The following is a 12,512-nucleotide window of genomic DNA, read 5'->3' as shown; positions in this document are numbered from 1 at the left end:
ATCATGAAAATAAAAAATTGAGCCTTAATTGTGATAAGTCAAGGTTACACTCTGCACCCATGGAACTCAATGTTTAGAATTGTTCTAATTGATGGATTAATACTTTGAACTCAACTATGAAGTTAACTGTGTGCTTGAGTTTAGGCGAAGGAAATGCCCAACATTGATGTATCTTGGAATTCTATTACCTAGATTGTCTTTTAAAAATCACTCGAGTTTATAGAAATTATCCTATGGTTCTCAACTTGTTTTTTCGCATACTTTGCTCGGGACTAGCAAAATGCTGGTTGGGGATTGTGTTGAGGGTTAAATATTGCATATTAGACCCTAGTTAATACCTGATTTTATGAACATGATACTGTTTAACGCTCTATTTTAATCGTGTTTATGTTGCAAGGTGAATTTAAGAACTTGGACTGAAAAATGATGTTAAAAGCATGAATTTAACGCTCTAAAATCACCAAGGCAAGGGACGGAGCTTAGAGGACCGAGATCGAAGAATTTACACGCCAAAGATCCGAGAAAATCAAGTGATTGAAAAAAAAAAAGAGGCCTAAAAGACGTCTTGAATGCAAGATCACAGGGTTCCCACCATCCATTTGGCTCGAAACTTTATATCTGGCCTGAGGACCCTAAATTAACTGTACACGTCGAAATTCAGCCCTTGGATCTTTGTGAAAATGGCCCAACGAACAAATCAGCCCATAAATCATCAATCTAGGGCCCACCTGATCTCTGGATATGCTTCAAACTTGGGCTCAACCTCTTAAATTGGATGGAAGGATGGATGAACGGAGCAGATGTATCAAAACATCAAGGTAGGACCCACTCTATGTGAGTGCGTATGCACAACACACATGCACCCGTTGTGCACCGAGCCAAAGAAGTCGGTCAACAGAGCGCTGACCGACTTCTTCTTTTCAAAAATTTGAAATCCCACCTGCGGGAGGAAGCGGAAGCTGCGAACGGCTCTTGTGGGCCATCATCATGATTCGACGGTCCGATCCGAACCGTCCATTGGAATCCCACAGGCCCTCTTACCAAGGCCTAGGTGACAGAATTCCAAGAAATAACAAGGATGGGTTTCCAGCCGTTCAAAAGCATGATGGACGGCAGCAACAAAGATTCTGTGGGCAGCACCAAAACCTATCCAAAACAATCCCTTCCCGACTGGTTTTTCGAGGGGAGTCTAATGAACGGAGTGGATTTCTCTTCTAGAGCTGACCAGGGGCCCACCGATCATCACATCGTAGGTCCGTTCGCAGGCCCTGCGTCTGGGAAATTCGGAAATTCCGGGCGATTGTGGACCACTGTCCGTGGTCGGTTGAGTGATCCAGACCGTCAAAAGTCTTGAGAAGGGGATCACAAATCTTCCTATGGTGTCAAAATGAGTGGATTAGATGATCCCTGTCTCGAAAATCCACGTCAAATGCAACTCATCTCGTGTTTTCTGCTGCTGCTACGCACGCTTTCACCACCGACTCAATCCACACGACCGACTTCTAGGGCTTATAAAAGAGAGAAGGGAGAGAGAGAAAAGGGGACCTCGGGCAGCCGTGGAGGCCAAGGACGTGAGCAAGATGCGGAGAGAGAGAGAGAGAGAGAGAGAGAGAGAGAGAGAGAGAGAGAGAGCTAGCCGGCTAAGGAGTTTTTCTCCCTCTTTCTTCTAGTTTTTTTTCTTCCTTTTCCTTTTATGCTTTCAAGAGATTTTAGTCCATCATGTCTACAAATGGCTAAACCTCTTAGCTAGGACTAAGATGTGAAGCTTGTAGCATGATGGGATACTCTCTATGCTTTTGATTCATGTTATGTTGAACTGACTTTGATTATGTTTTGATTTTAAGGAATATTCATAGTTTTAATGGTTTGTTGTGACTTAAATTACAATTGATCTGCGATAGCTTTGAGTATGTTCTTTTCATTACAGGGATTGTGAACTTGGGAGCCTTGTTGTTCACCATCGTCTCCTGGGCATGGTTGGATAATGGAATCCTTCCTAACATTCATAACTCTTTCAGATTCTTCGTAAATTGATTAAATTATGTTGTTTGCTTTGTCTCATAGGCATGGTTTTGTGATGGAATCAATCCTAATCCTCATACCACTCATTTCTTGAAAACTAGATCAAAGGAAGTTCAGATTTGATTTTTAAGGTTATATCAAGCATAGATCTCCCCGATTTCTACAAGTGGATCCTTGGCACCCTAGTTTCCTACCTTTGAATTTTATAGTTTTAGTTTAATCATTCACCATTATTCTTTCATATCCACCTGATTTAGATTATATCTTTGCCTAGTTCTAGTTCAAGTTACTTTCAGATTACGTACAAGGTTCAGTCCCTGTGGATTTGACTTCGGTCTTACCGAGATTATTACTACATCACAACCCTATACTTGGGGTGTGAACAATGTGGCTCATTGGGATGAAAGAATTACAAAGAATCACAGTATTCCAAAACTCATGTGGGTCATGCCACATGAATTTAGAGGTTTTTAGTTATAATTTTGAGGTTGCCCACCTAAGTGTTGAATCAACCTGATTTTGGGGATCAAGGATAAACAGGGGGTGATTCACCTAATGAACAGGGTGGATTTGATGCACATTAAGTTGTTTCCCCCATGTCAAAGAAAGTGACGCCTATCGGTAACTATGCGGGATACACATGCATTTTCCTAATAACATCTAGCTCAGCATTCACATAATATACTAGTAAATTATAAATTGAGAGAGAGAGAGAGAGAGAGAGAGAGAGAGAGAGAGAGTTGCACCTGTTCTTTTTCAAAGAGTCCAGAAAGATTCAACCCTTCAGATAGTGAAATGATATAGAATGCATTCAAAAAAGACGGCCTACCATCCCTTTCTTCCTTTCGGTCTGATATTGTGCAATCCTGACCAAAGAATGGGAATCGACCCCATCAGTCCTAAGGAATTATATGATCCCCAACCCATGAATATGCATAGTACCCCCAGATTTTCAGTTCATGCAAGTGAGGTACATGGTTCAAAGATCCAGACCATTGATTTGATGGGCATAGTGAAAAACCTCGTTCTATGCAATTTCTTTGCGTGGTTATTTCTCGGGATATTTTCAGGCTATCCTCAGGACATCATTAGGAAAATATCGCCAAAAATAAAAAAAAATATACATATTTATTTCAGATTACTATGTGTATGTAATTATCTAATGAATTGTTTACAGATTTACCATTTATGAGTTGAAACCGTGATGATTTCGCAATAAAAATGCCATATTTTAAAATATTCCGACATTTTGAAAATCTCACGATAATATTATTTGGTGTATTTTTCAGGAGTTTGTCTCAAGATTTTCAAAATCTCAGCGATAATTGTGACACTGCTGATGGACTCCACAGAGGATGGACTGTGCCCCAAACTTCTCCAGATGTGAAGATCCTAGCTAGACAATCTTTGGCCTTTCCTCAGTTGAATGTTGACACTGGACAGTACACTCTCTCATTAGTTGCTCGTTTGTATGGGACCAAGTGAAGGGATAGAATTGTCTGATAAAAGAAATTTTTTAGGAAGGTCAGTCCTAGGTGGAGCCCACCATTTCAAATATGACTCACCTAAGAGCCCCGCATGTCCAGGGTGTGGACCCACACTCATAATGCATATCCTTGGATTGAGGATATATGGTCTTCAAATTCATATAGGTCCCCACTGGATTTAATTGAAGAACACAAGTATATACTCACATTTGAAGAGCTAAATAGTAAATCAATATCGCTCGAATCGACATTCTTCAGCTCTTTGAATTTAGCAGGCTTATAGCCTTTCTTGAACCATGGGCTCTCCATAATATGGGGTATGGTGTTTCTCTCCACAAATATAAAAATTGATTGTCAGCATCAAACTCAAACAAAGAAACCGAGATTAGTTAAGAAGTTTGACTCAACCCCACTTGCACTATTGGAACATACAATCCATGAATCAGGTGGGCCCCACTACATAGATGACCTGGCTCAAAAAAAATAAAAATAGACTGGTCTTATTACCACCCATACCACACATATACATCAAACGTCAACCATTGACAATTTGTTAACTGTCCATCATTTCTATACATGTGTGGCCCACCTGATGAGTTGACCAACCAGGAGTCATCTACAATGTGAGGACCACCTGATGAACAACTAGAGTGTGTTCCACATGTGCCTGGAGGCCACAAGTATTGGTGCTTGTGGGTATGGCAATGTTCTCAGTTGTATAGAGTCAATATTGCACCAGAGATCAAAGAAACAAAGGAAAAGAAGAGAAGGAAACAAAACATACTTTTTTGGATTTGGCTCTAGTATCTTTATTATCAATCTGCAAGCAGCCGATAAAACCCAATCAGGACATGTGAAGTCTGCCCTGTATATCTGGAAAGTGAAGAATCATAAAGTATTGGTTATAAGAAAGGTGGACGACTTATAAAAAATCTGGCTAACTATTAATACTCAAAAAAGTAAAAGGATTACATGCATGGATATAAATATACATATACAAAAAGTGTAAATGTGTATAACATCTATACATATGTAGATACATGGTCTCATGTGTAAGCATATTATATGGTACCAAGTGGTCGAGTGGAGTCAGAGAACTACAGCTTCCAGTACGCCTGACTGCATTTGGGAAAAAATGGGCAGTCCATATCATGGTTCTAGACCATCCACTCGGTCCAACCCTCTCCCCATCATCCACCATGGGAAAATCAAACCAAGTGAGGATTGTAACCTTCCAATCAATGCAATACAAAACAGACAGTCCACATTCAACAAAATTGGTCTATTCATCAATATGGACCTTCCATTCAATAGGCCCACCTTGGATTGCCCATGATTCTTAATCAAAGAATCAAACAAGCCTAACCATTCCATCCACTATTTGGAAAATAGATCATGATTGTATAAGAGAGCACCAACATTCAACAGTTAAGATCGAGTGAACAGTCCAGATCAACAAATATAGACTGCCCTTGCGTCCAAATGCAGCTGGAAGCAACAGAAGTGGAGCACAACATTTAACTTATATTTTTATTGGCCATATAAATTCTGTATATTATGTTATTATGAACTAAAGACAGACTTCCCTATTTGTTCCGAATGGGGAACTTGTTATTCGGAGCTTGGTTTGTAGATGTGGGCCCCATGGAGGTCTATCCAAACCATTGATCTGACAGCCCCCCATCATGGATGGCCCATTCCCACATTATATTCTCAATTGGTCAATAACCTTCCCGTTGTTGACATGCAATACATGGTTAAAATGAAATGCACAAACAAACCACTCTCAATGGAGGAGAGACTCAATGACTAGGATCTTCCAAATTTGGGACATTTTGGGGGAATCTTCCATCCATAATGAGGCTGTTAGATGAATGGCTTGGATAAACGAACCACGCGTCCTGCATCTACAAATCAAGTTCTAACTAGGGAAGTTCCCTGTTCACAATGAACAACAAATCATTTTCTGAGGCTTTCTAAGTTTGCTTTGTCTCCCTCTTTTAATCATGTTGACACCAATCCATCAATGCCTCTAGCTGTCAATGGGTACCCAGGTCCATGGATACCTGAAGCATCCAATCCACTTTAATTGGAATGGGGTTTGGGGCCCCATTAATAGGGTTGTCAATGGGACAGGCCGGCCCATGGGCTTTTAGGTTGGGCAGGTATTTTGGCCAGGTTTGGGAATGCCTTTGAGGCCCTTGGGAAAGGCTTGGGCGTAGATATAAAGCCCAAACAATTTTGAGTGAGCTTGGGCCACCTCTGGCCCGGCCCATGCCCAGCTATCTATCTATCTATCTACACACATACATATGTGTATATATATAATACATATATGTAAGCTTAGAGAGATGCTCTAGTGCTCTCAGAGCAAAATATAAGTTATAGTGCTCCTAGGTGCATCAGTTAGATGGACAGTCCCATCAAAATAGCAAGTTCAATTCGCGTCCTCGGGATTACCCAATACATGTGGTTTGCGGACGATTGCATGCTTCCGTAGGGAATAGTCTCACCTCAGGATGGGGCGGGGACACCCCGACATCATTAAAAAAAAAAAAATGGCTAATATTTTTCAGTCTACTGTGCTGCTTGCATGGTTGTCCATGAGATGCACAATGGACCAAATGAATAGTCCAAATCAATGTATCGGACAATCCAACTGTCCAAATGCAACTAGGAGCACTAGAAATTTTAGTGCAGTGATGGAATTCAAGCATTTCTCTATTACTTATTATATATGCATATATTAGTGATGGGGCTTATATGTGAGCCCGTGCCAATAGTTCAATTAAAATGAACATTTGAGATAGCTAGAGCAGCTGGAAGCACTCGCCTGAGTCTCTCGATATGAGATATTGGCCTTCTCAGTCATGTATATACTAAAGTACATGATGGGTTAGATAAGATGTATATGGATTTAGTAAGATGAATGATTGAATTGAATTGGAACTGCAATTTTTTCATTTAATTTGGACTAAAATACCTTGAGATCCCCATTTTAGTTTTAATTAATGTCTCCATTTTATTTTTACACATTTTGAATTTTCAAGTGGCATAGGGGCTAGCCGGCTGATCCTGGGCACAAAAACTAGCATTTGGACTGAGATTTGGCAACCCGAAGCTGGGCATGGCCCCAGTCCATTGACAACCCTATCCACTAATCAGTTCAACAATTCGGGTCTGATTAGAAATTGGGTCAGGTCAGGTACCAATGGAGTTACCCACGAAGCATGGATCTTTTTAGTTTTATCCTTTATTAATACTAATATTTAAGAACCTTACGAAAGGCATGTTTCAAGTACGGATCCAAATCCAAATGTGAACATCATCTAGACCGGAATCTAGCACTGACACGAGATCTAAACTGGATTATGAATCCTACTTCATTCTTGGAACTGAACCCAAAGGACCCAACAGGAAATGGGGTGCCCAAATCTAATCGAGTTCTGATCCAGTACCTCATGCATGGTACCCGTTTTCTGACATGACCCAAATCCGATTCTCTTAGTCGGTTTTGGATCTAGGTAAACCAGTATCCGACCCAATCCCAACCCATTGACAGACCTAACAATGTCTAAGTTACATAGAGACTAACCGTTCAGCCACTAGTTTAATTAAATTGGAAAATAATAAACTAATCTAATCAAAGCTACTTAAAAAGTATCCATGCTTTAAACTACTAGATGCATCTACTGATGGATGTACAAATATAAAATGAATAACCTTCTTATATAGGTTCATGATATTAGGCTCGTCGAAAGGCAAATAGCCTGCCATTAGAACGAAAAGAACAACTCCGCACGACCATATATCAGCCTTCGCCCCATCATATCCCTTGTCGACAATTACCTGTTTAGTTGACACAAGAAAGAATGGTTCAGTCCTTGCATACGAGATTCTGTTTACAGTTTTCTAAGCTGTCTTCTAATCTGCATTTCTTTTGTTCTTATGGGTGGAATAGAATACATTAGGAATTTTCTAGGCTAATGTGATATTCTTAGGCCCAAACAATGAAAAAGGGTAGTTGAGGAGATCATCATAGCCTTGTCCAAGCTATTTGGGGTTTGATTGATTCCCAAGCTTGCTTGGTGAAAGTTCAACGACCGCATGCCTACATGACATCAATCCTCCTACTTCACCTAGGCTGGAGACTGGTTGGCACACCGCTATGTGATGAGTTGTACAGAGAAAAGGATAGTTAAAGTTAGGGCTGCAACTTGGTTTTGGGTTGACCCTAATCCAATTGAATCAACCCCAATTCAGGTCAGGTTGGGTCGGATTGTCAAGGTCCACAGCTCGGGTTCAAGTTGGGAAATGCTAATCCGATTTTAGTTCAAGTTGGGTTCAGGTTGAGCCAATTCGGATCAGGTTAGGTCAGGTTGGGAATAATCACGTGTTTGTTTCGGGTTGGGTCAAGTTGGGTCGAGTACAGAGGACTTCCAGTTGGGCACCTCAAGTTGGAATTTGGGGCCGGTCGGGTTGCAGGTAGAGTCATCTTGAGGTCGGGTTGGGCTCGGGTTGACCCTCAGCCTGAACTAACCAACCCGAGTTGCACCCCTAGTCAAGGTGATCAGCTAAAACAGCAAGGATAGAATAGGAATTTAGAGATGATCTTAAAATTCAGTCAATGAAAAAATATCTTAAAATTCAAATAAGGTTCGAATGGATGGCGTCACTTTTTATAAGCCCATATGCACCTCAACAAACAGCCACACATGCCAACCTCTTACATGCAGGAGACATCTGATCCTTGAATCAACTGTGTCCCACCATAAAGTTGACCTGGCCAACAAGATCAGTTACATTAATACATTAGGTGGGCCCGCATATATGCGAAACCATCTATCATTCATATGCCTAATCAGTTAGGGGAACTGATTATTGGACCACATCATATGCCGGTTGGGGTCCACCTTAGGCACAACTCAGATGTCATTAATGCATTTGGAAAACTGGCGCACATCCTTACAAATCCAGTGCATGCATTTGTTGGCTCCCGATGCCTCAAGCTTTGGTCAAACACTACCATGGAAAATGTGGGCAGTCTAAGAGCAAATAAAAGACAAATGAAGTAAAATGAAAAGTGGGCCCTCAGAAAAACATTTTATAAAATGGGCAAAAAAAAAAAAAAGAGAGAAGAAGAAAAAGACAGCCACGTTCAATGAACCAGCTACAATTGCCTCTCTCTCTCTCTCCCTCCCTCACACATTAGCAGATTATGTCATGTAGGTGAGCTGCCTTGCACCCAGGTGTGGGCTTGGCAAACCTCATGTTTCTAGATTTTATTGTCTATATAGAACGGCGGAAACTCACCCAGTGCACTAGTGACCCACATGCATGTCAATCCATACCGTCCAAATCTTGGGACCCATTGTGGATAGAGAAAATCCACAAAAATCAATTTGATCAGATGATCTTAACCATTTAACACAAGCTATTGACTTTGAGAGACCACAGACTACTTTGTTTTTAACCATCCATTTGACGGACACTAACTGGATGATCGAAATCACATGATCTTCTTCATTAGCAATGCTCTAAAATACATACCCTAACTTGTTGTGGCAAGGCACTCAAACCAAAATCAGAGACCTTAAGATTGCCATCCTCATCGAGTAGGAGATTCTCTAACTGCACAAATTCAGTTACAATAATTCAAACCTTGATTTCATCAAATTGGTAAATTTCCTCAATAAGATATTTAGGGTGTGTTCAGGCATCAGACATACAAAAGTTCCATATTATATATGCACTGCACTAGCCTGATTACATGTAGTCATACGAAGGGCATGCCTACAACTAACCAAGAGAGGAGAACGTGCATCAGATGCACCCCATCCATCAGTTGCGCCACCAGGCCCACCAGTTTCTCCATGGATACTAAAGATCAGTCCAATCCAAGACTTAAGTAGGCGACACCATAGTGAGTGGTGTAAAATCTTAACTAAAAACTCTAAATTCCTGTGGTGTGGCCCAAATGAGTATTGGAGTGTCCTGTTTTCGGGAACCCTTCATCCTAGTGGGGTGCGTCAAATGAATGGATTGGATGACATCCACACCACAGTGGACCCAACACACAATTTGGATAATGTTAATTGACACAAATTGCCCGCAACTCGTGATGTGGCCCATAATGAAGTGTTGTGAGCGCTTGTCAAATGTGGGGCCCGCAGTCAAAAGAAAAAAGGTTCCCTTATGTAAAATGATGATTTTGCCCCTTTCACTACTGGCCACATCTAATACATACACTGCACTTTTTCATTGAGCCACGTCAAGGGAACAAGAATCCCCTACAACCCTATTCGCGTCCGGTTTTAATGGTGGGACTTCGCATCTCAACTCTTCCCCACGGTGCAGCCCACTGGAGTACTGGGTCAGCCTGAAATTTCGGCCCCGGTCCAAACAATAGACGGCACACCTGATGGATGGGTTGAAATCCTCTTATCCACGTCAGGGAATAACATGCCCCCGGATGACCATGAGTGATCAGGCAAGCATTTTTAATTAGATAGAATCTTGATTTCCATAAATTTAACAACCAAACATAGCATTAGTAACAACATAAAAGCATGAAAACAACCGTTACCTTGAAATCTCTATCGTATACTCCCTTACTGTGGCAATAATCAACTGCATTTATCAGCTGCTGAAAGTACTTCCTAGCCTCTTCTTCTCTCAGCTTTCCCTGCTTAGCCTGCAACTCTCACAAACCGCTCCATTAAAAGCAACGAAATTAAATTCAATTGAATGAATTTAGATTAAAGAGACCAAGAAAACAAGCAAATTCCAACCATTCAAAAAGGCCAAGGTAGTCACACCCTGATCCATAGCTCAAGTGGTAGACTGAGTGAAAGATGCCTCGTTTCAACACCGAGGTCTTGGTATGGATTCCCTAGTGCGGGTGGCTAACAGTAAAGTGTGAACTGAGAGTGGGGTGTACTAACAAGCTAACCTAAAAAAAAAAAAAGGCCAAGGTAGTCAATACCTTTTTAATTGGTCCACCATAAATAAATAAAAGGGACCACCCATGAGCCCAGAGTAGATTGACACTCCACACAAGCGATGCATGTACCACCAAATCATCGAATTGGACCATTCGCTATGTTCGCCCCACTATTCATGGCCACCATAAAAATAAAATACACACACACCAGCAGGAGAATGCTAACCTTCACCGTCCGGTCCTTATTGATCACCTTGATCGCCCTCTTCTCCCCAGTCTCCACATCTCTCGCCAAATGCACTTTCCCAAAAGACCCTTCCCCCAAAACTCGCCCCAGCTCGTACTTCCCGACTCGGTTCCTGAAATCCCGACTCGCCCGACTCATTTCCGAACGATTCAAGCAAAACCCACAAAAACAAATCCGATCTTTCGATCGAATCCTCAGTCCATCGAGTCAGGCGGGTCGAAAAACCGCCATTTGTCCAAGACCATGTTGCAAAAACGAACTGCAAAGGCCATGAAACGGAGAAAACGAAGATACCCAGAACCGGGTTTTGGGTTCTGAAAATGAGGTATGGCGGTTCTGCAATGGGAGATTTCAAATCGCTGGTGAACCGGAAACGGATTTCGTAAACGCAGGAGAGCGGTTTTATTGGGAAATGGCGGTTTTTATCGTTGTTGGGAATGCATTAAGCTCTGAGAAGAGGCGGCAGTCTGTAAATAAACAGGCAGGATATGTTTGGTATTTTTAGTTTTGTCTTTGCCCCTGATGATTTACACGTGGCTTTTGTTTTTTCTGTTGTTTTCACCTGAGGAAAATGATTTTTCTAGAAAATTCTGATTTTTTGGGAGTTGATGTTTCACCCCCAAAAAATTGTCAATTCCAACCCTGTGAGAGGAGAGAAATGCTTCCGTGATATCAAGAGTACTTGCAAGTTATATTTCTCCTGGTTGCATTGGAACACGTGGACAATCCAATCAACTAATCTGAGTCGTCCATTGGGTCGAGAGAGAATTCATGTGAAGTAAAAATTTTATAAAAAAAAAAAAAAAAAACACCACTATGGAAACTCTAACTATTTGATTAATGATCTATAAAATGGACGGATAAGATTATTTTTTAATAAGTACTCCTAGTCAACCATCTAATCCATCTATATGTTGAAGTCCATCGTGGATTGCTGGGAAAGAATTACTTTCATGGTAAAAAAAACTAACCATCCATCTAGGGCTCAGACAATGAATGGTTATAAAAGGAGTTCAAATTATGGAAACATCAGACCATGTAATTAATGTTATTTTCTTGTTCTAACCCATGATATGGGTATAATGGGGTCAAGAGAACTGGATCATTTTTCATGAGCCTAATATTATCTTTTTTAAGTGGGCACGACTCCGTTGAATCCTCAATGTGGGGCCACCTTCATATATGTGTCCATCCAAGCTGTACTACAAGAAACAGTGGTGATTATTAAAAAGTTTTCACGGATAGCTAACCAAAGTTTTGGATCAAGCCTCAGATATTTGTGAATTCCTTTCATCCATATTTCCTAACCTTTTAAATAAGTTGGATGGAGTATAAACATTTCAGCGGGGTTGTGAAGTTTTCAATGATGGTCTCTCAATCACTACTGTTTCTGCTGTGTGGCTCACTTACCATTTGGATCAACCTCTTTTTTTTAGGATAGCTGTCAAAACAGATGGACAGCACGTACGCAAAAGCACATACATCACAATGACACCCACAGTTAGGACTTTTTAGATTTTTAAGTGCGGGTGTAAATACCTAGAAATGGATAATTATTACCGTTTCTCCTGTTTGAATATTCATGGAAATTTCTTTCTTAAAAACCGTTCAAAAGAAGTAATTTGAATTTTTGGACCCACTTTGATGTATCCGATATATCTACTCCATTCATCCATTTTACTACAACATTTTTAGACATGAGATACAAAATGAGATAGATTTAACACTCAACTAGCTCATGCCGAAAGAAACAGTGACCCCAGGAAGTTTTTAACGGCAAGTATTTGGTTCACATTTTATGTGGCGTGGTTCA

General features: G+C 40.8%; 1 pseudogene; it reads right to left on the bottom strand.

Moving 5' to 3' along the window:
• Positions 1 to 11,243, bottom strand: part of LOC131226988 (CBL-interacting serine/threonine-protein kinase 23-like) — a 28,197-nt pseudogene extending 16,954 nt beyond the window's left edge.
• Positions 11,244 to 12,512: the final 1,269 nt, after the last annotated feature.

Source organism: Magnolia sinica, chromosome 15 (genome assembly GCF_029962835.1).
Source record: "Magnolia sinica isolate HGM2019 chromosome 15, MsV1, whole genome shotgun sequence".
NCBI classification, from domain to species: Eukaryota; Viridiplantae; Streptophyta; class Magnoliopsida; order Magnoliales; family Magnoliaceae; genus Magnolia; species Magnolia sinica.
Note: the sequence above shows the minus strand (reverse complement) of the source record. Positions and strands in the feature narration are given on the sequence as shown.